Genomic DNA, 25,769 nt, shown 5'->3' with positions numbered 1-25,769 from the left:
GGTGGACAATTTGGTATTGTCTCAGGAGGAGGCTCAACGTTTTGCTAACTGTCGTCGGTGTGTTGGTTCCTGGCTTCGGGTTGGGGATCTGGTCTGGTTGTCTTCCCATCATGTTCCTATGAAGGTTTCTTCCCCTAAGTTTAAGCCTCGCTTTATTGGTCCTTATAGGATTTCTGAGATTATTAATCCGGTGTCTTTTCAATTGGCCCTTCCGGCTTCTTTTGCTATCCATAATGTCTTCCATAGATCTTTATTGCGGAAATATGTGGTGCCCGTTGTTCCCTCTGTTGATCCTCCGGCCCCTGTGTTGGTTGATGGGGAGTTGGAGTATGTGGTTGAGAAGATTTTGGATTCTCGCTTTTCGAGGCGGAGGCTTCAGTACCTTGTCAAATGGAAGGGTTATGGCCAGGAGGATAATTCTTGGGTTTTTGCCTCTGATGTCCATGCTGCTGATTTGGTCCGTGCCTTTCATCTGGCTCGTCCTGATCGGCCTGGGGGCTCTGGTGAGGGTTCGGTGACCCCTCCTCAAGGGGGGGGGGTACTGTTGTGAATTCTGCTCTTGGGTTCCCTCCGGTGGTTGTTGGTAGTAATGCAGTTGTCCCTGGGTTGCAATCCTGGGCAGGTGTCCCTGCTGATTGCAGCTCTGACTGGGATATTTAGGTGTGCAGGATTCATTAGCCCTTGCCAGTTGTACATTGTTCGTGGAGGTTTTGCATCTCTGTCTGGTTCCTCCTGCCCTGCTGCCAAATCAGCTAAGATAAGTGTCTGGTTTTGGTTCTGCAGCACACATGCAGTGTGCTTTACAATTCAGTACTATTCAATGTTTTTTCTTGTCCAGCTTAGACTGTGTTTGGATATTTCAGTCAAGTTGAATTCTCAGGAGATGCAGATATACATTCCATGTCTTTAGTTAGATGGTGGAATTTTTGTATTATCTGCTGTGGATATTTTTAGGGTTTTAATACTGACCGCTTAGTATTCTGTCCTATCCTTTCCTATCTAGCTAGCGTGGCCTCTTTTGCTAAATCCTGATTTCTGCCTGCGTGTGTCTTTCCTCTAATACTCACAGTCAATATTTGTGGGGGGCTGCCTATCTTTTGGGGTCCTGCTCTGAGGCAAGATAGAATTCCCATTTCCATCTATAGGGGTATTTAGTCCTCCGGCTGTGTCGAGGTGTCTAGGATGTGTTAGGTACACCCCACGGCTACTTCTAGTTGCGGTGACAGTTTAGGGTTTGCGGTCAGTACAGGTTCCACCTACTCCTGAGAAAGTCTCATGCGGCTCCAAGGTCACCAGATCATAACATAAATCCTGGTGGAACAAGGATTCATTGGAACAATATTTGCAAAGGAATTTGATTCATCGTGGCCGTCGTATACAGGTATTTCCCTCTTTTCCACTGGAGGATGAAACACTGTTAAAGAGATGGGAGGATGCTTGTAATTTATGTTCTCGTACATTTATGGAAATCTTGGTTGAAGTTGATAGGAAGAATTTGGAATGCATTGAGATTAATATTAAAATGTTACAAGATAAGTTACAGAAAAACCTCAGTAATGAACAATTATCTAAATTTGATGAAGATCTAAATGGATCGTTTACCAAATGGGAATCTGAGATTCAAAAACTTAAATTATCTAAATTTCAACGAGATCTTCAAGACCGGTAAAATTTACAAGTGGCAGGGGAGACCGTCATTGAGGAGATCGGAATCAGTGAGTTCAATAACAAGTGCCAGTTCTGTGAGTTCTATGAGTATAACTGAAGGTGATTCCATGGAGGCTCATAACAGGTATAACACAAGATTCAAGACAAATAAACGGAAAGGCTTTAATCATCGGGAACAGGAATCATATAATGATGGTGCCCTTAAGGTAATAAATTTATCTGATAGACATTTTACACCTGACCAGATTTCTGTATTATCTTTTGGTTTGGGTTTCTGTCCAACAGCTAAATTGGATCATTTTTCAGCTATTAAAGATACGTTTCTTTTTGCAAGGAAATTATTGTTGAAGAAATATCATACTGATAAAATGTCTTGCAATTATATTTTTTCTACAGAAGAGGAGATGGAAGCACTATAAGCATTAGAGGATTTGATTGCGGAACAGCAAGAAACACCAGGTAAATTTCAGGAATATATAAAAAAGAAGACTAAATGTTTCCCCTCTTTAACACTTAATTCATCCATTGAGATTTTTGTGAAGATACGAAAATTACCATCTAATAGATCTTTTGATAATCTTAGTCATGGACAACGGATAGCTCTGGATGAATTAACAAGAATGAAAGAAATTGTTTTTAAACCATCTGATAAAGGTGGAAATATTGTTGCATGGCCATATATACAGTATGAAAAAGAAGCGTTCAGACAATGACCCTCTATGCTATGAGAGATTATCTTAGGACCCAACGGTGGAATACCAAAAAGAGCTATTCAATATTCTAGATTCGGCATTAGATGAAGGAGTAATTTCGAAAAAAATTTGGGAAGGGTTACGGAACAATTTACCATCTGTTCCCACGCTATACTTACTGCCAAAAGTCCAAAAAAGCATGGTTGAGCCACCAGGACGTCCCATTATTTCTGGGAATGGCAGTTTAATAGAGCCAATATCAAAATTTTTGGACGATTATCTGAAACCAATAGTGATGGAATTGCCTTCTTATATTAAGGACAGCACTGAAGCCCTACAGCATTTGGATGGTATATGCATGGGTATTGACTAGTGTTGAGCGATACCTTCCGATATCGGAAAGTATCGGTATCGGAAAGTATCGGCCGATACCGTCAAAATATCGGATCCAATCCGATACCGATACCCGATCCCAATGCAAGTCAATGGGACGAAAATATCGGAATTAAAATAAACCCTTTATAAACTTGTAGGTTCATTCTACATGAAGGAAAACAACTAAGAATAATGTAGGATGTATTGGGGGACGTGGCGGAGATATTAAAGGCACAGAGGTTTAGCCCAATGTAATAGAATAGCAGGATTTTTTTTTTTTTTATGACGTTCGGCGTTAGAAAGAATTTGACTATGTTATTTTTTTTTTTTTTTATGTCAGATATTGATGTTTCACTACTTCCACGCCCTTCACCTTCTTTTTTACTTCTCCCACGCTTTCTTCTTCATTATCCTCATCATCAGCTTCTTTGACATCAACTTCTTCACCTTATTCATCTTCTTCTTCATCTTCTACCTATTATTTTTTGGGTTACATTGTTCATATTCTTTTTATTTTACTATTATCTTCATCATATTCTACTTCTTCATCATATTCTTATTTGTGACAGGCATTCCCGTAGTTGTTATCTATAAAAGTTTGAAGATTACACCTTCCGTTCTGCCTGTCACAAAACAGTTACATTTGTCCGCGTTCAGTTTGGCCTGCAGCATCAGGCTTTATCCAGGGGCACCACGAGGAGGAACGGACTCACCCCCATACACTGCTTAGTCTTCTTCTGCTTATAATTTAGATAATATTTTTTGCTCTGATATTTTGTGTTATGCTTAATGTTCTTCTGCTATTTGTTCTGCAGCCTCTTGTTCTTCTGCTTCTCGGTCTTCCAGGTCGTCGTCGTCTCCAGGGTCGTCGTCTCCGGGGTCGTCGTCTCCGGGGTCGTCGTCATCGGGGTGGTCTTCAGGGTCGTCGTCTCCGGGGTCGTCGTCATCGGGGTGGTCTTCAGGGTCATCGTCTCCAGGGTCGTCGTCATCACGGTGGTTGTCATCTCTGGTGTCGTTGTCATCTTAGGGGTGGTCTTCCGGGTCATCGTGTTTAGTCTCTTGAACTTGGAAATGTAGCAGAAGGTACAAGAAGGCTGAGAAAATGCCGAGAACCAGCTGATGGAACTGGAACTCGGATGGCTACCCGAAGGTCCAAGAGCCAATGGAACTACCGAGGACCAGCTGACGTTACTGGAACCCGGTTACTAAGCAGGAGGTACCCGTGCCTGAAAGCACTACCAAGGACCACCTGACGTTGGTGGAACTCGGATACCCAGAGGGAGGCACCTAAGCCAAAGGCTCTGCCCGGAACCAGCTGACGGTACTGGAACCAGGATGGGGAGCAGAAGGTACAAGAGCAAAAGACACTGCCGAGAACCAGCTGACGGTGCTGGAACCCGGATGGGTAGCCGAAGGTCCAAGAGCCAATGGAACTACCGAGGACCAGCTGACGTTACTGGAACCCGGTTACTAAGCAGGAGGTACCCGTGCCTGAAAGCACTACCAAGGACCACCTGACGTTGGTGGAACTCGGATACCCAGAGGGAGGCACCTAAGCCAAAGTCTCTGCCCGGAACCAGCTGACGGTACTGGAACCAGGATGGGGAGCAGAAGGTACAAGAGCAAGTGTCTGCGTGGCTTTTGCAGGACACGATGCCGGCTGCACAGCAGGGGAACAGCTGGCGGTGCTGAACCCCACTGACACATTGGCTGGTGTTTTTCTCTGTGCAGCTAGCAGTACCGGGCCCCAACTGGCGGTGTTAGAGCCCGGGGTCAGCAGGAGGAGGAGATGGAGCAGAGTGTAGGCCGAAGCCTGCACTGGCGGCAGCTTTTGGGTCTGTTGTGCCTGCGTGGCAGTTGCAGGACACGTTGCCGGCTGCACAGCAGGGGAACAGCTGGCGGTGCTGAACCCCACTGACACATTGGCGAGGTGTTTTTCTCTGTGCAGCTAGCAGTACCGGGCCCCAACTGGCGGTGTTGGAGCCCGGGCTCTGCAGGGGGAGCAGAGTGTAGGCCGAAGCCTAATTGAACCAATTTCAAAGGTAACCTTTAACCCCCCCTCAGGGGTTACAAAGTAGAAGAGCCACAGCTTATGCAGCAGTAGTGCTGCACAAGTCAAAGGTTGCTCTTTTAATTTCGCTCCTTGCACACGCTGAATGAAACACGTCTAACATTTAGCCCTTTATACAGTCAAACTGTGTTGGAGGCGCGAGTTCCCTTTGTAATGAGACGCAGCACAGATGTCAAGAATCCCACCTTGGTGCTGGGTGCAGCCTCCTGAGCGTTGTTATTTGCTGTACAGGAGTCTGCGCTGTCGTGTTGTCCCCTGGCCTAGCGCTGTTAGCGCTGCCCATCTTCTGACATCATTTAATGTCGGCCGGTGCGGTTCGCGATGACCATCAATCCCAGCCCCGCAGTGTCTTAACATTGTTAAAACACTGCGGGGCTGGGATTCAGGGCCTGGCGCAGCACATATGTTCGCCTCTCACACTCGGGTCCTTACACCCGCTTCAGACTGTGCGGCGTCATCTGATCCCTTATCGCATGCCACGGCCATGAAGCCGCACAGTCCGAAGAAGGCGGAAGGAGAGGAGGGACAGGCGAACTGATGCACTGATCATGCCCATCAATCACACCCTCGCAGTCCCAATAAATAAGACACCGAGGGGCGTTGTGTGGGTCAGGGCGGCCGCAGAGGCGCAGCCAGCCAAACAATGATGCCAGAAGACGGGCAGCGCTACCAAGGGGGTTGCAGCGTGTCATTACAAAGGAAAGTCACACCACCGGGACGGTTAAATGGTCACACAGAGGACACATTTCAGACGTGTTTTCAGTTCCACATGTGCGAGGAGAATACGTTTATGAGCCACCTTGCACACATGCAGCATTACCGCTGTACAAGGTGGCTGGATAACGTAAAAACGCCTGGGGGAGGGGGGACAGGTTCCCTTCAATTTCAGTTCTGGTGTCTGCGTGGCTTTTGCAGGACACGATGCCGGCTGCACAGCAGGGGAACAGCTGGCGGTGCTGAACCCCACTGACACATTGGCTGGTGTTTTTCTCTGTGCAGCTAGCAGTACCGGGCCCCAACTGGCGGTGTTAGAGCCCGGGGTCAGCAGGAGGAGGAGATGGAGCAGAGTGTAGGCCGAAGCCTGCACTGGCGGCAGCTTTTGGGTCTGTTGTGCCTGCGTGGCAGTTGCAGGACACGTTGCCGGCTGCACAGCAGGGGAACAGCTGGCGGTGCTGAACCCCACTGACACATTGGCGAGGTGTTTTTCTCTGTGCAGCTAGCAGTACCGGGCCCCAACTGGCGGTGTTGGAGCCCGGGCTCTGCAGGGGGAGCAGAGTGTAGGCCGAAGCCTAATTGAACCAATTTCAAAGGTAACCTTTAACCCCCCCTCAGGGGTTACAAAGTAGAAGAGCCACAGCTTATGCAGCAGTAGTGCTGCACAAGTCAAAGGTTGCTCTTTTAATTTCGCTCCTTGCACACGCTGAATGAAACACGTCTAACATTTAGCCCTTTATACAGTCAAACTGTGTTGGAGGCGCGAGTTCCCTTTGTAATGAGACGCAGCACAGATGTCAAGAATCCCACCTTGGTGCTGGGTGCAGCCTCCTGAGCGTTGTTATTTGCTGTACAGGAGTCTGCGCTGTCGTGTTGTCCCCTGGCCTAGCGCTGTTAGCGCTGCCCATCTTCTGACATCATTTAATGTCGGCCGGTGCGGTTCGCGATGACCATGAATCCCAGCCCCGCAGTGTCTTAACATTGTTAAAACACTGCGGGGCTGGGATTCAGGGCCTGGCGCAGCACATATGTTCGCCTCTCACACTCGGGTCCTTACACCCGCTTCAGACTGTGCGGCGTCATCTGATCCCTTATCGCATGCCACGGCCATGAAGCCGCACAGTCCGAAGAAGGCGGAAGGAGAGGAGGGACAGGCGAACTGATGCACTGATCATGCCCATCAATCACACCCTCGCAGTCCCAATAAATAAGACACCGAGGGGCGTTGTGTGGGTCAGGGCGGCCGCAGAGGCGCAGCCAGCCAAACAATGATGCCAGAAGACGGGCAGCGCTACCAAGGGGGTTGCAGCGTGTCATTACAAAGGAAAGTCACACCACCGGGACGGTTAAATGGTCACACAGAGGACACATTTCAGACGTGTTTTCAGTTCCACATGTGCGAGGAGAATACGTTTATGAGCCACCTTGCACACATGCAGCATTACCGCTGTACAAGGTGGCTGGATAACGTAAAAACGCCTGGGGGAGGGGGGACAGGTTCCCTTCAATTTCAGTTCTGGTGTCTGCGTGGCTTTTGCAGGACACGATGCCGGCTGCACAGCAGGGGAACAGCTGGCGGTGCTGAACCCCACTGACACATTGGCTGGTGTTTTTCTCTGTGCAGCTAGCAGTACCGGGCCCCAACTGGCGGTGTTAGAGCCCGGGGTCAGCAGGAGGAGGAGATGGAGCAGAGTGTAGGCCGAAGCCTGCACTGGCGGCAGCTTTTGGGTCTGTTGTGCCTGCGTGGCAGTTGCAGGACACGTTGCCGGCTGCACAGCAGGGGAACAGCTGGCGGTGCTGAACCCCACTGACACATTGGCGAGGTGTTTTTCTCTGTGCAGCTAGCAGTACCGGGCCCCAACTGGCGGTGTTGGAGCCCGGGCTCTGCAGGGGGAGCAGAGTGTAGGCCGAAGCCTAATTGAACCAATTTCAAAGGTAACCTTTAACCCCCCCTCAGGGGTTACAAAGTAGAAGAGCCACAGCTTATGCAGCAGTAGTGCTGCACAAGTCAAAGGTTGCTCTTTTAACCCCTTCATGACCCAGCCTATTTTGGCCTTAATGACCTTGCCGTTTTTTGCAATTCTGACCAGTGTCCCTTTATGAGGTAATAACTCAGGAACGCTTCAACGGATCCTAGCGATTCTGAGATTGTTTTTTTGTGACATATTGGGCTTCATGATAGTGGTAAATTTAGGTCGATAATTTCTGAGTTTATTTGTGAAAAAAAACGGAAATTTGGCGAAAATTTTGAAAATTTCGCAATTTTCAAATTTTTAATTTTTATTCTGTTAAACCAGAGAGGTATGTGACACAAAACAGTTAATAAATAACATTTCTCACATGTCTACTTTACATCAGCACAATTTTGGAAACAAATTTTTTTTTTGCTAGGAAGTTATAAGGGTTAAAATTTGACCAGTGATTTCTCATTTTTACAACAAAATTTACAAAACCATTTTTTTTAGGGACCACCTCACATTTGAAGTCAGTTTGAGGGTTCTATATGGCTGAAAATACCCCAAAGTGACACCATTCTAAAAACTGCACCCCTCAAGGTGCTCAAAACCACATTCAAGAAGTTTATTAACCCTTCAGGTGTTTCACAGCAGCAGAAGCAACATGGAAGGAAAAAATGAACATTTAACTTTTTAGTCACAAAAATGATATTTTAGCAACAATTTATTTATTTTCCCTAGGGTAAAAGGAAAAACTGGACCACGACCGATGTTGTCCAATTTGTCCTGAGTACGCTGATACCTCATATGTGGGGGTAAACCACTGTTTGGGCATACGGCAGGGCTTGGAAGGAAAGGAGCGCCATTTGACTTTTTGAATGAAAAATTGGCTCCAATCTTTAGCGGACACCATGTCGCGTTTGGAGAGCCCCCGTGTGCCTAAACATTGGAGCTCCCCCACAAGTGACCCCATTTTGGAAACTAGACCCCCCAAGGAACTTATCTAGAAGCATAGTGAGCACTTTAAACCCCCAGGTGCTTCACAAATTGATCCGTAAAAATGAAACAGTACTTTTTTTTCACAAAAAAATTATTTTAGCCTCAATTTTTTCATTTTCACATGGGCAACAGGATAAAATGGATCCTAAAATTTGTTGGACAATTTCTCCTGAGTACACTGATACCTCACATGTGGGGGTAAACCACTGTTTGGGCACATGGTAAGGCTCGGAAGGGAAGGAGCGCCATTTGACTTTTTGAATGAAAAATGATCTCCATCGCTAGCAGAGACCATGTCACGTTTGGAGAGCCCCCGTGTGCCTAAACATTGGAGCGCTCCCACAAGTGACCCCATTTTGGAAAGTAGACCCCCCAAGGAACTTATCTAGAAGCATAGTGAGCACTTTAAACTCTCAGGTGCTTCACAAATTGATCCGTAAAAATGAAAAAGTACTTTTTTTTCACACAAAATTTCTTTTAGCCTCAATTTTTTCATTTTCACATGGGCAACAGGATAAAATGGATCCTAAAATTTGTTGGGCAATTTCTGCTGAGTATGTTGATACCTCATATGTGGGGGTAAACCACTGTTTGGGTGCACGGCAAGGCTCGGAAGGGGAGGCGTGCCATTTGACTTTTTGAATGGAAAATTAGCTCCAATCGTTAGCGAACACCATGTCGCGTTTGGAGAGCCCCTGTGTGCCTAAACATTGGAGCTCCCCTACACGTGACCCCATTTTGGAAACTAGACCCCCCAAGGAACTTATCTAGATGCATAGTGAGCACTTATAACCCCCAGATGCTTCACAGAAGTTTATAACGCAGAGCCGTGAAAATAAAAAATAATTTTTCTTTCCTCAAAAATGATTTTTAGCCCAGGATTTTTTAATTTTCCAAGGGTAATAGGAGAAATTGGACCCCAAATGTTGTTGTCCAGTTTGTCCTGAGTACGATGATACCCCATATGTGGGGGTAAACCACTGTTTGGGCACACGGCAGGGCTCGGAAGGGAAGGCACGCCATTTGGCTTTTTGAATAGAAAATTAGCTCCAATCATTAGCGGACACCATGTCACGTTTGGAGAGCCCCTGTGTGCCTAAACATTGGAGCTCCCTAACAAGTGACCCCATTTTGGAAACTAGACCTCCCAAGGAACTAATCTAGATGTGTGGTGAGCACTTTGAACCCCCAAGTGCTTCGCAGAAGTTTATAACGCAGAGCCGTGAAAATAATAAATGTGTTTCCTTTCCTCAAAAATATTTTTTTAGCCCAGAATTTTTTATTTTTGCAAGGGTAACAGGAGAAATTGGACCCCAAAAGTTGTTGTCCAGTTTCTCCTGAGTACGCTGATACCCCATATGTGGGGGTAAACCACTGTTTGGGCACATGCCGGGGCTCGGAAGGGAAGTAGTGACGTTTTGGAATGCAGACTTTGATGGAATGCTCTGCGGGCGTCACGTTGCATTTGCAGAGCCCCTGATGTGCCTAAACAGTAGGAACTCCCCACAAGTGACTCCATTTTGGAAACTAGACCCCCCAAGGAACTTATCTAGATGTGTGGTGAGCACTTTGAACCCCCAAGTGCTTCACAGAAGTTTATAACGCAGAGCCGTGAAAATAATAAATGTGTTTCCTTTCCTCAAAAATATTTTTTTAGCCCAGAATTTTTTATTTTTGCAAGGGTAACAGGAGAAATTGGACCCCAAAAGTTGTTGTCCAGTTTCTCCTGAGTACGCTGATACCCCATATGTGGGGGTAAACCACTGTTTGGGCACATGCCGGGGCTCGGAAGGGAAGTAGTGACGTTTTGGAATGCAGACTTTGATGGAATGCTCTGCGGGCGTCACGTTGCATTTGCAGAGCCCCTGATGTGCCTAAACAGTAGGAACTCCCCACAAGTGACTCCATTTTGGAAACTAGACCCCCCAAGGAACTTATCTAGATGTGTGGTGAGCACTTTGAACCCCCAAGTGCTTCACAGAAGTTTATAACGCAGAGCCGTGAAAATAATAAATGTGTTTCCTTTCCTCAAAAATATTTTTTTAGCCCAGAATTTTTTATTTTTGCAAGGGTAACAGGAGAAATTGGACCCCAAAAGTTGTTGTCCAGTTTCTCCTGAGTACGCTGATACCCCATATGTGGGGGTAAACCACTGTTTTGGCACACGTCGGGGTTCGGAAGGGAAGTAGTGACGTTTTGGAATGCAGACTTTGATGGAATGGTCTGCTGGCGTCACGTTGCATTTGCAGAGCCCCTGATGTGCCTAAACAGTAGAAACACCCCACAAGTGACCCCATTTTGGAAACTAGACCCCCCAAGGAACTTATCTAGATGTGTGATGAGCACATTCAACCCCCAAGTGCTTCACAGAAGTTTACAACGCAGAGCCGTGAAAATAAAAAATCATTTTTCTTTCCTCAAAAAAGATGTTTTAGCAAGCAATTTTTTATTTTCACAAGGGTAACAGGAGAAATTGGGCCCCAATGTTTGTTGCCCAGTTTGTTGTGAGTACAGTGATACCCCATATGTGGGGGTAAACCACTGTTTGGGCGCACGTCAGGGCTCGGAAGGGAAGTAGTGACATTTGAAATGCAGACTTTGATGGAATGGTCTGCGGGCGTCACGTTGCATTTGCAGAGCCCCTGATGTGCCTAAACAGTAGAAACACCCCACAAGTGACCCCATTTTGGAAACTAGACCCCCCAAGGAACTTATCTAGATGTGTGATGAGCACGTTCAACCCCCAAGTGCTTCACAGAAGTTTACAACGCAGAGCCGTGAAAATAAAAAATCATTCTTCTTTCCTCAAAAATTATGTCTTAGCAAGTAATTTTTTATTTTTGCAAGGGTAACAGGAGAAATTGGACCCCAACAGTTGTTGCCCAGTTTGTCCTGAGTACGCTGGTACCCCAAATGTCGGGGTAAACCACTGTTTGGGCACACGTCGGGGCTTGGAAGGGAGGGAGCACCATTTGACTTTTTGAATGCAAGATTGGCTGGAATCAATGGTGGCGCCATGTTGCGTTTGGAGACCCCTGATGTGCCTAAACAGTGGAAACCCCTCATTTCTAACTTCAACACTAACCCCAACACACCCCTAACCCTAATCCCAACTGTAGCCATAACCCTAATCCCAACCCTAACCCCAACACACCCCTAACCACAACCCTAACCCCAACACACCCGTAACCCTAATTCCAACCCTAGCCCTAATTCCAACCCTAACCCTAAGGGTATGTGCCCACGTAGCGGATTCGTGTGAGATTTTTCCGCACGACTTTTGAAAAATCTGCAAGTAAAAGGCACTGCGTTTTACCTGCGGATTTACAGCAGATTTCCAGTGTTTTTTTTGTGCGGATTTCACCTGCGGATTCCTATTGAGGAACAGGTGTAAAATGCTGCGGAATCCGCACAAAGAATTGACATGCTGTGGAAAATACAACGCAGCGTTTCTGCACGGAATTTTCCGCATTATGGGCACAGCGGATTTGGTTTTCCATAGGTGTACACGGTACTGTAAACCTGATGGAAAACTGCTACGAATTCGCAGCGGCCAATCCGCTGCGGAGCAGCGGCCAATCCGCTGCGGATCCGCGGCCGATCCGCTGTGGATCCGCGGCCGATCCGCTGCGGATCCGCGGCGGATCCGCGGCCGATCCGCTGCGGATCCGCGGCCGATCCGCTGCGGATCCGCGGCCGATCCGCTGCGGATCCGCGGCCGATCCGCTGCGGATCCGCTGCCAAATCCGCACATGCCATAACCCTAACCGTACCCGTAACCCTAACCCTAGTTCTAACCCTAACCCTAGTTCTAACCCTAACCCTAGTGGAAAAAAAATAAATATATATTTTCTTTATTTTATTATTGTCCCTATCTATGGGGGTGATAAAGGGGGGGGTTTATTTATTATTTTTTTTATTTTGATCGCTGTGGTAGAACCTACCACAGCGATCAAAATGTACCTGTAAGGAATCTGCCGGCCGGCGGGCGTACTGAGCATGCGCCCGCCATTTTGGAAGATGGCGGCGCCCAGCGAGGAGACGGCCGGACACCGGGAGGATCGGTAAGTATGAAGGGGTGGTGGGGGGGTGGATCTGAGCACAGGGGGGGTGATCGGAGGACGGGGGGAGCGGACAGCAGGACGGGGGAGCGGGCAGGAGCACGGGGCAGCGGAGCACAGGACGGAGGGGACCGGACCACGCACCGGAGCACTGGGGGGGCGATCGGTGGGGTGGGGGGTGGTCACTTCAGGTTTTCCAGCCATGGCCGATGATATTGCAGCATCGGCCATGGCTGGATTGTAATATTTCACCAGTTTTTTAGGTGAAATATTACAAATCGCTCTGATTGGCAGTTTCACTTTCAACAGCCAATCAGAGCGATCGTAGCCACGGGGGGGTGAAGCCACCCCCCCTGGGCTGAAGCACCACTCCCCCTGTCTCTGCAGATCGGGTGAAAATGGAGTTAACCCTTTCACCCGATCTGCAGGAGCGCGATCATTCCATGACGCATACGCTGCGTCATAGGTCGTTTTGGCACCGACTTTCATGACGCAGCGTATGCGTCAAAGGTCGTTAAGGGGTTAATTTCGCTCCTTGCACACGCTGAATGAAACACGTCTAACATTTAGCCCTTTATACAGTCAAACTGTGTTGGAGGCGCGAGTTCCCTTTGTAATGAGACGCAGCACAGATGTCAAGAATCCCACCTTGGTGCTGGGTGCAGCCTCCTGAGCGTTGTTATTTGCTGTACAGGAGTCTGCGCTGTCGTGTTGTCCCCTGGCCTAGCGCTGTTAGCGCTGCCCATCTTCTGACATCATTTAATGTCGGCCGGTGCGGTTCGCGATGACCATGAATCCCAGCCCCGCAGTGTCTTAACATTGTTAAAACACTGCGGGGCTGGGATTCAGGGCCTGGCGCAGCACATATGTTCGCCTCTCACACTCGGGTCCTTACACCCGCTTCAGACTGTGCGGCGTCATCTGATCCCTTATCGCATGCCACGGCCATGAAGCCGCACAGTCCGAAGAAGGCGGAAGGAGAGGAGGGACAGGCGAACTGATGCACTGATCATGCCCATCAATCACACCCTCGCAGTCCCAATAAATAAGACACCGAGGGGCGTTGTGTGGGTCAGGGCGGCCGCAGAGGCGCAGCCAGCCAAACAATGATGCCAGAAGACGGGCAGCGCTACCAAGGGGGTTGCAGCGTGTCATTACAAAGGAAAGTCACACCACCGGGACGGTTAAATGGTCACACAGAGGACACATTTCAGACGTGTTTTCAGTTCCACATGTGCGAGGAGAATACGTTTATGAGCCACCTTGCACACATGCAGCATTACCGCTGTACAAGGTGGCTGGATAACGTAAAAACGCCTGGGGGAGGGGGGACAGGTTCCCTTCAATTTCAGTTCTGGTGTCTGCGTGGCTTTTGCAGGACACGATGCCGGCTGCACAGCAGGGGAACAGCTGGCGGTGCTGAACCCCACTGACACATTGGCTGGTGTTTTTCTCTGTGCAGCTAGCAGTACCGGGCCCCAACTGGCGGTGTTAGAGCCCGGGGTCAGCAGGAGGAGGAGATGGAGCAGAGTGTAGGCCGAAGCCTGCACTGGCGGCAGCTTTTGGGTCTGTTGTGCCTGCGTGGCAGTTGCAGGACACGTTGCCGGCTGCACAGCAGGGGAACAGCTGGCGGTGCTGAACCCCACTGACACATTGGCGAGGTGTTTTTCTCTGTGCAGCTAGCAGTACCGGGCCCCAACTGGCGGTGTTGGAGCCCAGGGTCAGCAGGAGGAGCAGGGGGAGCGGAGTGTAGGCCGAAGCCTGCACTGGAGCAAGTTGAAAGGAAACCTTTAACCCCCCCCCCCAGGCGTTTGTAGCTGGAAGAGCCATCGTGTACAGCACTAATGCTGGAAAAGGTCAACTTAGCTCTTTTAATTATGGTCCTTGCAGATGCTGAACCTAACACTTATGAAATGTGTCCCCTCACAGCGTTCAACCGTCCGGTAGGTGGAACTTTCCTTTGTCATGTGACGCAGCACAGCCGTCATTTTTACCCCCTTGGCGCCGTGCGCCACCTCCTCAGCGTTGTTTGAATCTGTCCCGGAGCCTGCGCTGTTAGGTTACCCCTTGGCCATGCACACATTTTGCGCTGCCCGTCTTCTGACATCATTTGCTGTCAGGCTGACTGCGCCTGTGCGGGTGCGCTGTCCGAGATTCAGCCTCGCGGTGTCGTCTAATGTAATCCCACCGCGGGCCTGGGATCCGTGTCCATGCGCAGTGCATATCCTCGCCTCTCACTCCCCTCCCTACGGCTTCTTAAGACTGTGCGGTGTCACGGCCGTGGCATGCTATTAGGGATCAGCTGACACCGAACAGTCTTTAGAAGCCGTAGGGAGGGGAGTGAGAGGCGAGGATATGCAGTGCGCATGGCCACGGATCCCAGGCCCGCGGTGGGATTACATTAGACGACACCGCGAGGCTGAATCTCGGACAGCGCACCAGCACAGGCGCAGCCAGCCTGACAGCAAATGATGTCAGAAGACGGGCAGCGCAAAATGTGTGCATGGCCAAGGGGTAACCTAACAGCGCAGGCTCCGGGACAGATTCAAACAACGCTGAGGAGGTGGCGCACGGCGCCAAGGGGGTAAAAATGACGGCTGTGCTGCGTCACATGACAAAGGAAAGTTCCACCTACCGGACGGTTGAACGCTGTGAGGGGACACATTTCATAAGTGTTAGGTTCAGCATCTGCAAGGAGCACCACGAAAAGAGGCACTTTTTCCCTTTGCATCATTATTACTGCTGCACAAGGTGGCTCCTTCAGTAACAAACGCCTGGGGGGGGGGGGGGGACAGGTTCCCTTAAATTTAACCTGTTGTGCCTGCGTGGCGGTCGCAGTACACGTTGCCGTATACACAGCAGGGGAACAGCTGACGTTACTGAACCCCAATAACAGAGGAGGGACTGTTGACTGTGCGTACAGCACTTCTGGACGGCAACTGGCGGTGTTGGAGCCCAGGGACAGGTGGAGGAGGAGGAGGTAGGAGGAGGTAGGAGGGATTGCCACACACACAGCAGGGGAACAGCTGACGTTACTGAACCCCAATAACAGAGGAGGGACTGTTGACTGTGCGTACAGCACTTCTGGACGGCAACTGGCGGTGTTGGAGCCCAGGGACAGGTGGAGGAGGAGGAGGTAGGAGGAGGTAGGAGGGATTGCCACAGACACAGCAGGGGAACAGCTGACGTTACTGAACCCCAATAACAGAGGAGGGACTGTTGACTGTGCGTACAGCACTTCTGGACGGCAACTGGCGGTGTTGGAGCCCAGGGACAGGTGGAGGAGGAGGAGGTTGGAGGAGGTAGGAGGGATTGCCACACACACAGCAGGGGAACAGCTGACGTTACTGAACCCCAATAACAGAGGAGGGACTGTTGACTGTGCGTACAGCACTTCTGGACGGCAACTGGCGGTGTTGGAGCCCAGGGACAGGTGGAGGAGGAGGAGGTTGGAGGAGGTAGGAGGGATTGCCACACACACAGCAGGGGAACAGCTGACGTTACTGAACCCCAATAACAGAGGAGGGACTGTTGACTGTGCGTACAGCACTTCTGGACGGCAACTGGCGGTGTTGGAGCCCAGGGACAGGTGGAGGAGGAGGAGGTTGGAGGAGGTAGGAGGGATTGCCACACACACAGCAGGGGAACAGCTGACGTTACTGAACCCCAATAACAGAGGAGGGACTGTTGACTGTGCGTACAGCACTTCTGGACGGCAACTGGCGGTGTTGGAGCCCAGGGACAGGTGGAGGAGGAGGAGGTTGGAGGAGGTAGGAGGGATTGCCACACACACAGCAGGGGAACAGCTGACGTTACTGAACCCCAATAACAGAGGAGGGACTGTTGACTGTGCGTACAGCACTTCTGGACGGCAACTGGCGGTGTTGGAGCCCAGGGACAGGTGGAGGAGGAGGAGGTTGGAGGAGGTAGGAGGGATTGCCACACACACAGCAGGGGAACAGCTGACGTTACTGAACCCCAATAACAGAGGAGGGACTGTTGACTGTGCGTACAGCACTTCTGGACGGCAACTGGCGGTGTTGGAGCCCAGGGACAGGTGGAGGAGGAGGAGGTTGGAGGAGGTAGGAGGGATTGCCACACACACAGCAGGGGAACAGCTGACGTTACTGAACCCCAATAACAGAGGAGGGACTGTTGACTGTGCGTACAGCACTTCTGGACGGCAACTGGCGGTGTTGGAGCCCAGGGACAGGTGGAGGAGGAGGAGGTAGGAGGAGGTAGGAGGGATTGCCACACACACAGCAGGGGAACAGCTGACGTTACTGAACCCCAATAACAGAGGAGGGACTGTTGACTGTGCGTACAGCACTTCTGGACGGCAACTGGCGGTGTTGGAGCCCAGGGACAGGTGGAGGAGGAGGAGGTTGGAGGAGGTAGGAGGGATTGCCACACACACAGCAGGGGAACAGCTGACGTTACTGAACCCCAATAACAGAGGAGGGACTGTTGACTGTGCGTACAGCACTTCTGGACGGCAACTGGCGGTGTTGGAGCCCAGGGACAGGTGGAGGAGGAGGAGGTAGGAGGAGGTAGGAGGGATTGCCACACACACAGCAGGGGAACAGCTGACGTTACTGAACCCCAATAACAGAGGAGGGACTGTTGACTGTGTGTACAGCACTTCTGGACGGCAACTGGCGGTGTTGGAGCCCAGGGACAGGTGGAGGAGGAGGAGGTTGGAGGAGGTAGGAGGGATTGCCACACACACAGCAGGGGAACAGCTGACGTTACTGAACCCCAATAACAGAGGAGGGACTGTTGACTGTGCGTACAGCACTTCTGGACGGCAACTGGCGGTGTTGGAGCCCAGGGACAGGTGGAGGAGGAGGAGGTAGGAGGAGGTAGGAGGGATTGCCACACACACAGCAGGGGAACAGCTGACGTTACTGAACCCCAATAACAGAGGAGGGACTGTTGACTGTGCGTACAGCACTTCTGGACGGCAACTGGCGGTGTTGGAGCCCAGGGACAGGTGGAGGAGGAGGAGGTTGGAGGAGGTAGGAGGGATTGCCACACACACAGCAGGGGAACAGCTGACGTTACTGAACCCCAATAACAGAGGAGCGACTGTTGACTGTGCGTACAGCACTTCTGGACGGCAACTGGCGGTGTTGGAGCCCAGGGGCAGGTGGAAAAGCAGAGGAACACAATGTAGGCCGAAGCCTGAGAAAGTCGAAAGGGAACCTTTAACCCCCCCCCAAGGCGTTTGTAGCTGAAAGAGCCAGCTTGTGCAGCACAAAAGATGCAAAAGGAAAAGGTGGCTCTTTTCATCATGCTCCTTGCAAACACAGAACTAAACACTTATAAAATGTGTCCCCTGAAGCCGTGAAACCGTCCCGGAGGTGGGATTCCTTCGTAATATGACGCAGCACAGCCGTCATTCCTACCCCCCCGCCGCCGTGCCCCGGCTCCTCAGCGTTGTTTGATTCCGTCCCGGAGCCTGCGCTGTTATGTTATCCCGTGGACAGGCACACTTAGCGCTGCCCGTCTTCTGACATCATTTGGTGTCAGGCTGGCTGCGCCTGTGCGGCCGCGCTGGCCGAGAGCCCGCCTCGCAGTGTCTTCTGATTTAATCCCACTGGGGGCCTGGGATCCATGGACATGCGCAGTGCATATCTGAACCTCTCACTCCCCTCCCTATGGCTTCTTAAGACTGTGCGGTGTCACGGCCGTGGCATGCTATTAGGGACCAGCTGACACCGAACAGTCTGAAGAAGCCATAGGGAGATGAGTGAGAGGTGGAGGTTCAGATATGCACTGCGCATGTCCATGGATCCCAGGCCCCCAGTGGGATTAAATCAGAAGACACTGCGAGGCGGGCTCTCGGCCAGCGCGGCCGCACAGGCGCAGCCAGCCTGACACCAAATGATGCCAGAAGACGGGCAGCGCTAAGTGTGCCTGGCCACGGGATAACATAACAGCGCAGGCTCCGGGACGGAATCAAACAACGCTGATGAGCCGGGGCGCGGCGCCGGGGGGGTAGGAATGACGGCTGTGCTGCGTCATATTACGAAGGAAAGTCCCACCTCCGGGACGGTTTTACGGTATCAGTGGACACATTTTATAAGTGTTAAGTTTTGCGTGTGCAAGGAGCAAAACCAAAATAGCTACCTTTTTCCTTGTGCAGCATTACTGCTGTACAAGGTGGCTCTTTCAGTAACAAACGCCTTGGGGGGGGGGGGACAGATTCCCTTACATTTCAGTTGTTGTGTCAGCGTGGCGGTCGCATGACACATTGCCGGCTACACAGCTGGGGATCAGCTGACGTTACTGAAACCCAATAACACTGGGTCGTATGTTTTGACTGTGCAGACGGCACTTCTGAGCCTCAACTGGCGGTGTTGGAGCCCAGGAATTTAAGTTCAGGTGGTAGAAAGATGAACACAACAGGAGACCTGGATAACGTATACAGTGACCTAATTAGTTAATCAGGAGGAGGAGTGGCAAATTCATGCGAGATCCAGGCCTTGTTCATTTTCAGGAAAGTAAGCCGGTCAACGTTATCGGAGGATAGTCGCATGCGACGGTCAGTTAGTACACCACCTGCAGCACTAAAGACACGTTCCGATAATACACTGGCCGCAGGGCAAGACAGCACCTCCAATGCATACTGGCTTAGCTCTGGCCATGTATCCAGCTTTGAGACCCAAAACTTGAAAGGGGAAGAGCCGTCTGGGAGTACAGCAAGAGGGCAAGACATGTAGTCTGTCACCATCTGACGGAACCGTTGCCTCCTGCTGACTGGAGCCGTCTGTGATGGTGTAGACTTTTGTGGTGGGCACAGAAAACTGTGCCACAGTTCGGCCATACTGGTCTTGCCTTGGGCAGAGGCACTGCTTCTGCTCCCTCTTTGTGCAGAGCCTCCACCACTGCCTGGATGCACTGAGCTGCTTTGGAATGCACTAGCAGCACTTCTCTCAGTTGGAATGGAGAAGATGATGGAATTGACCAGTGTGTCTTGGTACTCCCGCATTTTTCGCTCCCGGTTCAACGGTGTGATGAGGCTTTCTACGTTGTCCCAGTAGCGAGGATCGAGGAGGGTGAACACCCAATAATCAGACATGTTGAGAATGTGGGCGATGCGGCGGTCGTTTCTCAGGCACTGCAGCATGTAATCCACCATGTGCTGCAGACTGCCAACTGCCCAAGAAACGCTGTCCCCTGCTGGAGGCGTGATCTCTGCCCGCTCGTCATCACCCCACCCTCGCTGTACACACTGAGTACTGGACAATTGTGTAACTCCCTCCTCTGGACGGATGTCTTCCTCCTCCATTGACTCCTCCTCATCCTCCTCACAAACTGTCCCCTGCCTATGCGTTTGTGAGGAACCACGTGGCGCTGACTGTCCAGAAGATGATGGAAATGGTGAATCCTCATCCTCCACCTCTTCCACAACATCATCCCTTAGCGCTTGCAGTGATTTTTCAAGCAGGCAGATAAGGGGGACAGTCATGCTGACTAGTGCATCATCTGCACTCGCCATCCGCGTGGAATAATCAAAGGGACGCAAAACCTGGCAGACGTCATTCATAGTGGCCCACTCTGTGGTTGTGAAGTCTGTACGGCGCTGACTGCGACTTTTTTGCGCCTGAAGCAGCTGGTACTCCATTACAGCTTGCTGCTGCTCACACAACCGCTCCAACATATGTAACGTGGAATTCCACCTGGTAGGTAGGTCACATATGATGCGATGTTCCGGCAGGCGGTGTCGGCGCTGCAGAGCCGCAATGCGCGCTTTTGCCGTGCTGGAACGCCGCAAGTGAGCACACTCTAGGCGGACCTTGTGCAGCAGTGCATCAAGATCCGGATAGTCCCTCAAAAAGCTCTGCACGACCAAATTGAGCACATGTGCCAGACATGGGATGTGAGTGAGGTTGCCGAGGCCCAGAGCTGCCACCAGATTTCGGCCATTATCACACACTACCATGCCTGGCTGGAGATTCGCTGGCACAAACCACACATCGCTCTCCTGCTTGATGGCATTCCAGAGCTCCTGCGCTGTGTGGCTACGATTCCCGAAAAAAATTAATTTCAAGACGGCCTGTTGACGTTTGGCCACGGCTGTGCTCATGTCGGTCGTAACAGGTACACGTTCATCACGGGTCCATGTGGAGGTGGACTGTGACGGCTCCTGCAGCGATGATTCTGAGGAACTGGTGTAAGAGGAGGAGTCAATGCGTACAGAATGGATTCCTGCAATCCTTGGAGTGGGCAGGACACGTCCTGCGCCACTCGCACGGTCTGTACCTGGCTCAACAACATTAACCCAATGGGCAGTGAGGGAAAGGTATCGCCCCTGTCCATGTTGACTGGTCCACGCATCGGTGGTGAGGTGGACCTTGCTACTGACGGCGTTCAGTAGCGCGTGTTTTATGTGTCCCTCCACATGCTTGTGCAGGGCAGGGACGGCTTGCCTGCTGAAGTAAAAGCGGCTGGGCACATTGTACTGTGGGACTGCCAATGACATCAAGTCACGGAAGCTGTCAGTCTCCACCAGCCTGAATGACAGCATTTCCAGTGACAGAAGTTTGGCAATGCCTGCAGTCAGAGCCTGTGCTCGTGGGTGGTTTGACGAGAAAGGCCGCCTTTTCTCCCATGCCTGTACTACCGATGGCTGTAGACTGGGCTGGGAGTGTGTGGATGACTGGGAAAGTGGCGCTGCGGGTGGAATTACAGCGGGTCTCTGGACAACAGGGCCAGAGGTTCTTCCACGGCGATCCTGGGAGGAAGCCGAACCAGCTGCGTGTGAGCTAGAGGAAGAGGCAACACGAGCTGAAGAGGTGGTAGCTGCCGCTGTTGGTTGGCCTACCTCTTCAGTGTGTTTTTCTAACTCCGCCGGGTGCCTGTTGCGCACATGTTTCCACATGTTGGAGGTATTGAGGTTGCTGACATTTCGACCTCTTTTGACTTTTTGATGACACACGTTGCATCTGACATAGCAAATGTCATCTGCAACTGTGTCAAAAAAGGACCAGGCACTGCAAGTCTTGGGAGCGCCCTTTTTGGCTTTTGGAAGAGACATGCTCCTAACGGGTGCCAAAGCGGAGGCTGCAGGATCCGCAGTCTTCCCCCTCCCTCTCCCTCTTTGGGCCGTACGGGGAATCTCTTCCTCAGAGCTGCTCCCACCACCTTCCTGTCCCTCACGCCAAGATGGGTCGAGGACCTCATCATCTACACTACCCTCTGCCCCCAACTGCTCCTCCTGGGTAGTCTCAGCAGCAGAGCACGCACCAGTAAGTGGCACCTGAGTGTCATCATCAGCTGATGCGGCCTGCGATGTGGTGACCGGAGCCACTGGCCCACCCGCCTCTTCAGAGGAAGACAGAAAAAGCTGTTGGGCATCACTGCACCCTTCCTCTTCTTCCATTTCTCCAATGCTGCTTGGCTGGCCCCCTGTTTCCAAGCCAAGAGATTCAGAGAACAGAAGTAGAGACGGCTCCTGTCCTGGGCTCTCTGTCTGCCTGGCCAATTTGGCAGGTGGTGAAGAGACAGATGGCTGCTCTCCAGTGCTCTGTGTCTGAGAGGATGTGGCACTAATGGAAGTTGATGCATTAGCTGCCATCCATCCGACAACAGCTTCAATTTGTTCTTCACGCAGCAGCGGTGTACGGCGCTCTGACACAAAGCTACGCATGAATGACTGTTGCCTGGTGAAAGTGGGTGCTGATGAGTCACCGGTGCCCACAGCAGGCACAGAATCCCCACTTCCCCTCCCTGCTCCGCGACGGCTCCCACGCCCACGTGCCTTACTCACTGCCTTCTTCATCTTGGTTGACTGATAAAGATAAGCAGAAAAGTACTAACGGATTTGTGTGCTTATTCCTGAGCAACTCCTCCTAACAGGTATAAGAAACACTAATTTTCTAAAGTGTGGACTAGACTTTAATATGAGCTAATGTGGCCTACACAAATGTAAAGTGGTGTAACTGGTGTGTTTGGTGAACTTTATTATTTATTTATTTTTTGGGGGCTGAACTGACAACAGATAGAGCTGCAGTCACACGGAGACCGTGCAGACAGACGTAAACGGCGCTACAAGGCCCAAAAACCCTCCTCTACGTTATCCTATGTAGTGTTTTTCCACAAATTAGCTGGAGACGGGTGGAAAGACACTAATAGGATTTTTTTGAATAAATTAGCAGCAGACTACACTACTTGAAAAAAAATGAAAATTGATTTGGCGGTATGACGCAGTGAACAACCCTGAGCTGGAGACAACCAGGCTACGGCTGCTCACAGACTACAGGGCGAGCTGCAGTCACACGGAGACCGTGCAGACAGCCGTAAACGGCGCTGCAAGGCCAAAAAACCCTCCTCTACGTTATCCTATGTAGTGTTTTTCCACAAATTAGCTGGAGACGGGTGGAAAGACACTAATAGGATTTTTTTGAAGAAATTAGCAGCAGACTACACTACTTGAAAAAAAATGAAAATTGATTTGGCGGTATGACGCAGTGAACAACCCTGAGCTGGAGACAACCAGGCTACGGCTGCTCACATACTACAGGGCGAGCTGCAGTCACACGGAGACCGTGCAGACAGCCGTAAACGGCGCTGCAAGGCCAAAAAACCCTCCTCTACGTTATCCTATGTAGTGTTTTTCCACAAATTAGCTGGAGACGGGTGGAAAGACACTAATAGGATTTTTTTGAAGAAATTAGCAGCAGACTACACTACTTGAAAAAAAATGAAAATTGATTTGGCGGTATGACACAGTGAACAACCCTGAGCTGGAGACAACCAGGCTATAGCTGCTCACAGACTACAGGGCGAGCTGCAGTCACACGGAGACCGTGCAGACAGCCGTAAAGTAAACGGCGCTGCAAGGCCCAAAAACCCTCCTCTACTTTATCCTATGTAGTGTTTTTCCACAAATTAGCTGGAGACGGGTGGAAAGACACTAATAGGATTTTTTTTAATAAATTAGCAGCAGACTACACTACTTGAAAAAAAAAAAAAAAAAAAGAACAGTATGAGGCAATGAACCACCCTCCCTGAACTGAATACAACCAGCTATGGATGGCCTATGTGGCTGCATTCAGACTAGAGAGTGGGCTGCACTCACACACACACACACACAGACCTTGCAGATCGCTGTGAAAACAGCGCTACAAGGCAAAAGCTAGGTGAATAGTAGGTGAACACAGCGGTTGCTAAATTAGACTTTGGAAAGCACAAAGAAGCAAATCGCTATCTCTAAACTGTCCCTCAGTCAGCAAACAGCGTCCTGTCACTAACTGAATTCACAGCAGAGTGATCGCAAAATGGCGCCAGCGACTTTTAAACTGCATCATGACATCATTTCAGCAGCCAATCACAGCCTTGCCAGTACTTTCATGCCCTCCATGCTAAACAGGATGTGCCCACACTTGGAATCATTCTCATTGGCTGAATTTCTGAATTTTGAATCTTGGAACTTCCGATTCCGGTATCCGATACGCGGCAAGTATCGGAATCCCGGTATCGGAATTCCGATACCGCAAGTATCGGCCGATACCCGATACTTGCGGTATCGGAATGCTCAACACTAGTATTGACATGTATATTATTACTTGTGATGTGGAATCACTATATACATCCATACCGCATGAACAAGGGATGTTTGCTATCAAGAGATATCTATCTAGTCGCAAATTGGATACACTTTTGGTAGAATTTTTAATGAAGATTTTAAAATATGCTTTATATCATAACTATTTTGTTTTTGAAGATCGGTTTTATAGGCAGTAAAGGGGCGTGGCCATGGGTGCAGCTTTCGCACTGTCGTATGCGAATTTATTCATGGGTTTTTGGGAACATGAATATGTTCAGAATTTTGATTCCACAGTGGCAGGGTTGGTGCTAATGTGGATAAGATTTATTGATGATGTCCTATTCGTTTGGCAGGGCTCACGAGTGGACCTGGAAAGATTTCTTCAACATCTAAATTCAAACACCATCAATATAAAACTTACATGGACCATTAAGCAGGATTCGATAAATTTTTTGGACCTTGGAATTGCAATTGATGATTTGGGACAACTTCATACATCTATTTACCGGAAAGAGACTAGTGTCAATGCTTTGTTACATGCGAAGTCATCACACCCAGCACATGTCATCCATGCAATACCCACAGGTCAGTTTTTGAGAACAAGAAGAATCTGTGATCAAGATAACATCTTTGAAGAGCAAGCCAAAGATCTCGAGGACAGATTTATAAAACGTGGATATAGAAGTGATGTCGTCCATAAGGCCTATATGAGATCCAGAGACACAGACAGTCTTTGTTGGTTAATAAAAATAGGAATGACAAAAATACGGATAGAGATATACGGTTTATAACTAATTATCATTCTAAATGGCGTGAAATGACAGATATCATCTCCAAGTATTGGCCTATTCTTTTACAAGATCTAGGCATATCAAAATTGTTGCCAAAAAAAACCATGATAACAGCAAAGCGTAGCAAGACTTTGCGAGAATCTTTGGTTCGTAGTCATTATGTGCCTCCTGTTTCTCGTTTTATTTTTGATTCTAAGGGTCCAAAATGGGGATCAAATAGCTGTGGGTCATGCAAAGCATGTCAACATGTGGTAAAAACGAATGTATTTTATGACTCTGGGAATACATCAGAGTATAAGATATTACATTTTATCAATTGTCGCACAGCTATGGTCATTTCTAAAGCCTCTTGTCCATGCAATCTTATATACTTGGTTATGACTACTCGGGAACTACGTATACGAATATTAGAGCACATAAAGGATATTAAAGCTGCCGACAAAATTGAAATTGAGGATGTTAGGAGGAGTCGAGTTCCCGCTGCTGCACAGGGGGAATCTCGAACCATGTCTGCTGTGGTCTCCCATTCTTCTCCAGCCGCAGTGGAGTCTGCTCAGCGGAGATGTTGGTCCCAGCGTCTTGCTCAGTCCCACTCTGTGCGTAGGGTTACTATTGCTTTTCCAGCTTCTGCCATTGAAGCCAGTGCTGGGCAGCGGCTAGCAGACGCTTTTGGGACTAAGTCCTGCTTTTCCCCTTCTGAGCATGCCCAGGGCAAGATCTCCCGTTGGAGATCGAGGGTCACATGCTCAGATACTGCAGCAGATCCCATTGGTCCTCCAGGAAGGTCCTGAAGGTGCTCAACTTCTGTGGCAGCTTCCCATTGGTCCTTTTTTGGAAGGTCCTGTTCATGCTGCAGCTATATAAGCTTCGCATGACCGCACAGCCATGC

At 50.0% G+C, this 25,769-nt stretch overlaps 1 long non-coding RNA gene across 1 annotated transcript in view; it reads left to right on the top strand.

The window, feature by feature from the left end:
* LOC143807347 (uncharacterized) overlaps positions 1–24,928 on the top strand; it is a 96,567-nt gene extending 71,639 nt beyond the window's left edge. The window contains exons 3-4 of the long non-coding RNA XR_013221704.1: positions 2,065–2,127; positions 24,443–24,928. This is a non-coding gene — a long non-coding RNA (uncharacterized LOC143807347). The remainder of the gene's footprint in view (positions 1–2,064; positions 2,128–24,442) is intronic.
* The last annotated feature ends 841 nt before the right edge of the window (positions 24,929–25,769 follow it).

This window comes from Ranitomeya variabilis, chromosome 2 (assembly GCF_051348905.1).
Source record: "Ranitomeya variabilis isolate aRanVar5 chromosome 2, aRanVar5.hap1, whole genome shotgun sequence".
Lineage (NCBI taxonomy): Eukaryota > Metazoa > Chordata > Amphibia > Anura > Dendrobatidae > Ranitomeya > Ranitomeya variabilis.
The sequence above is the reverse complement of the archived record's forward strand: the minus strand, read 5'-3'. Positions and strand labels throughout refer to the sequence as shown.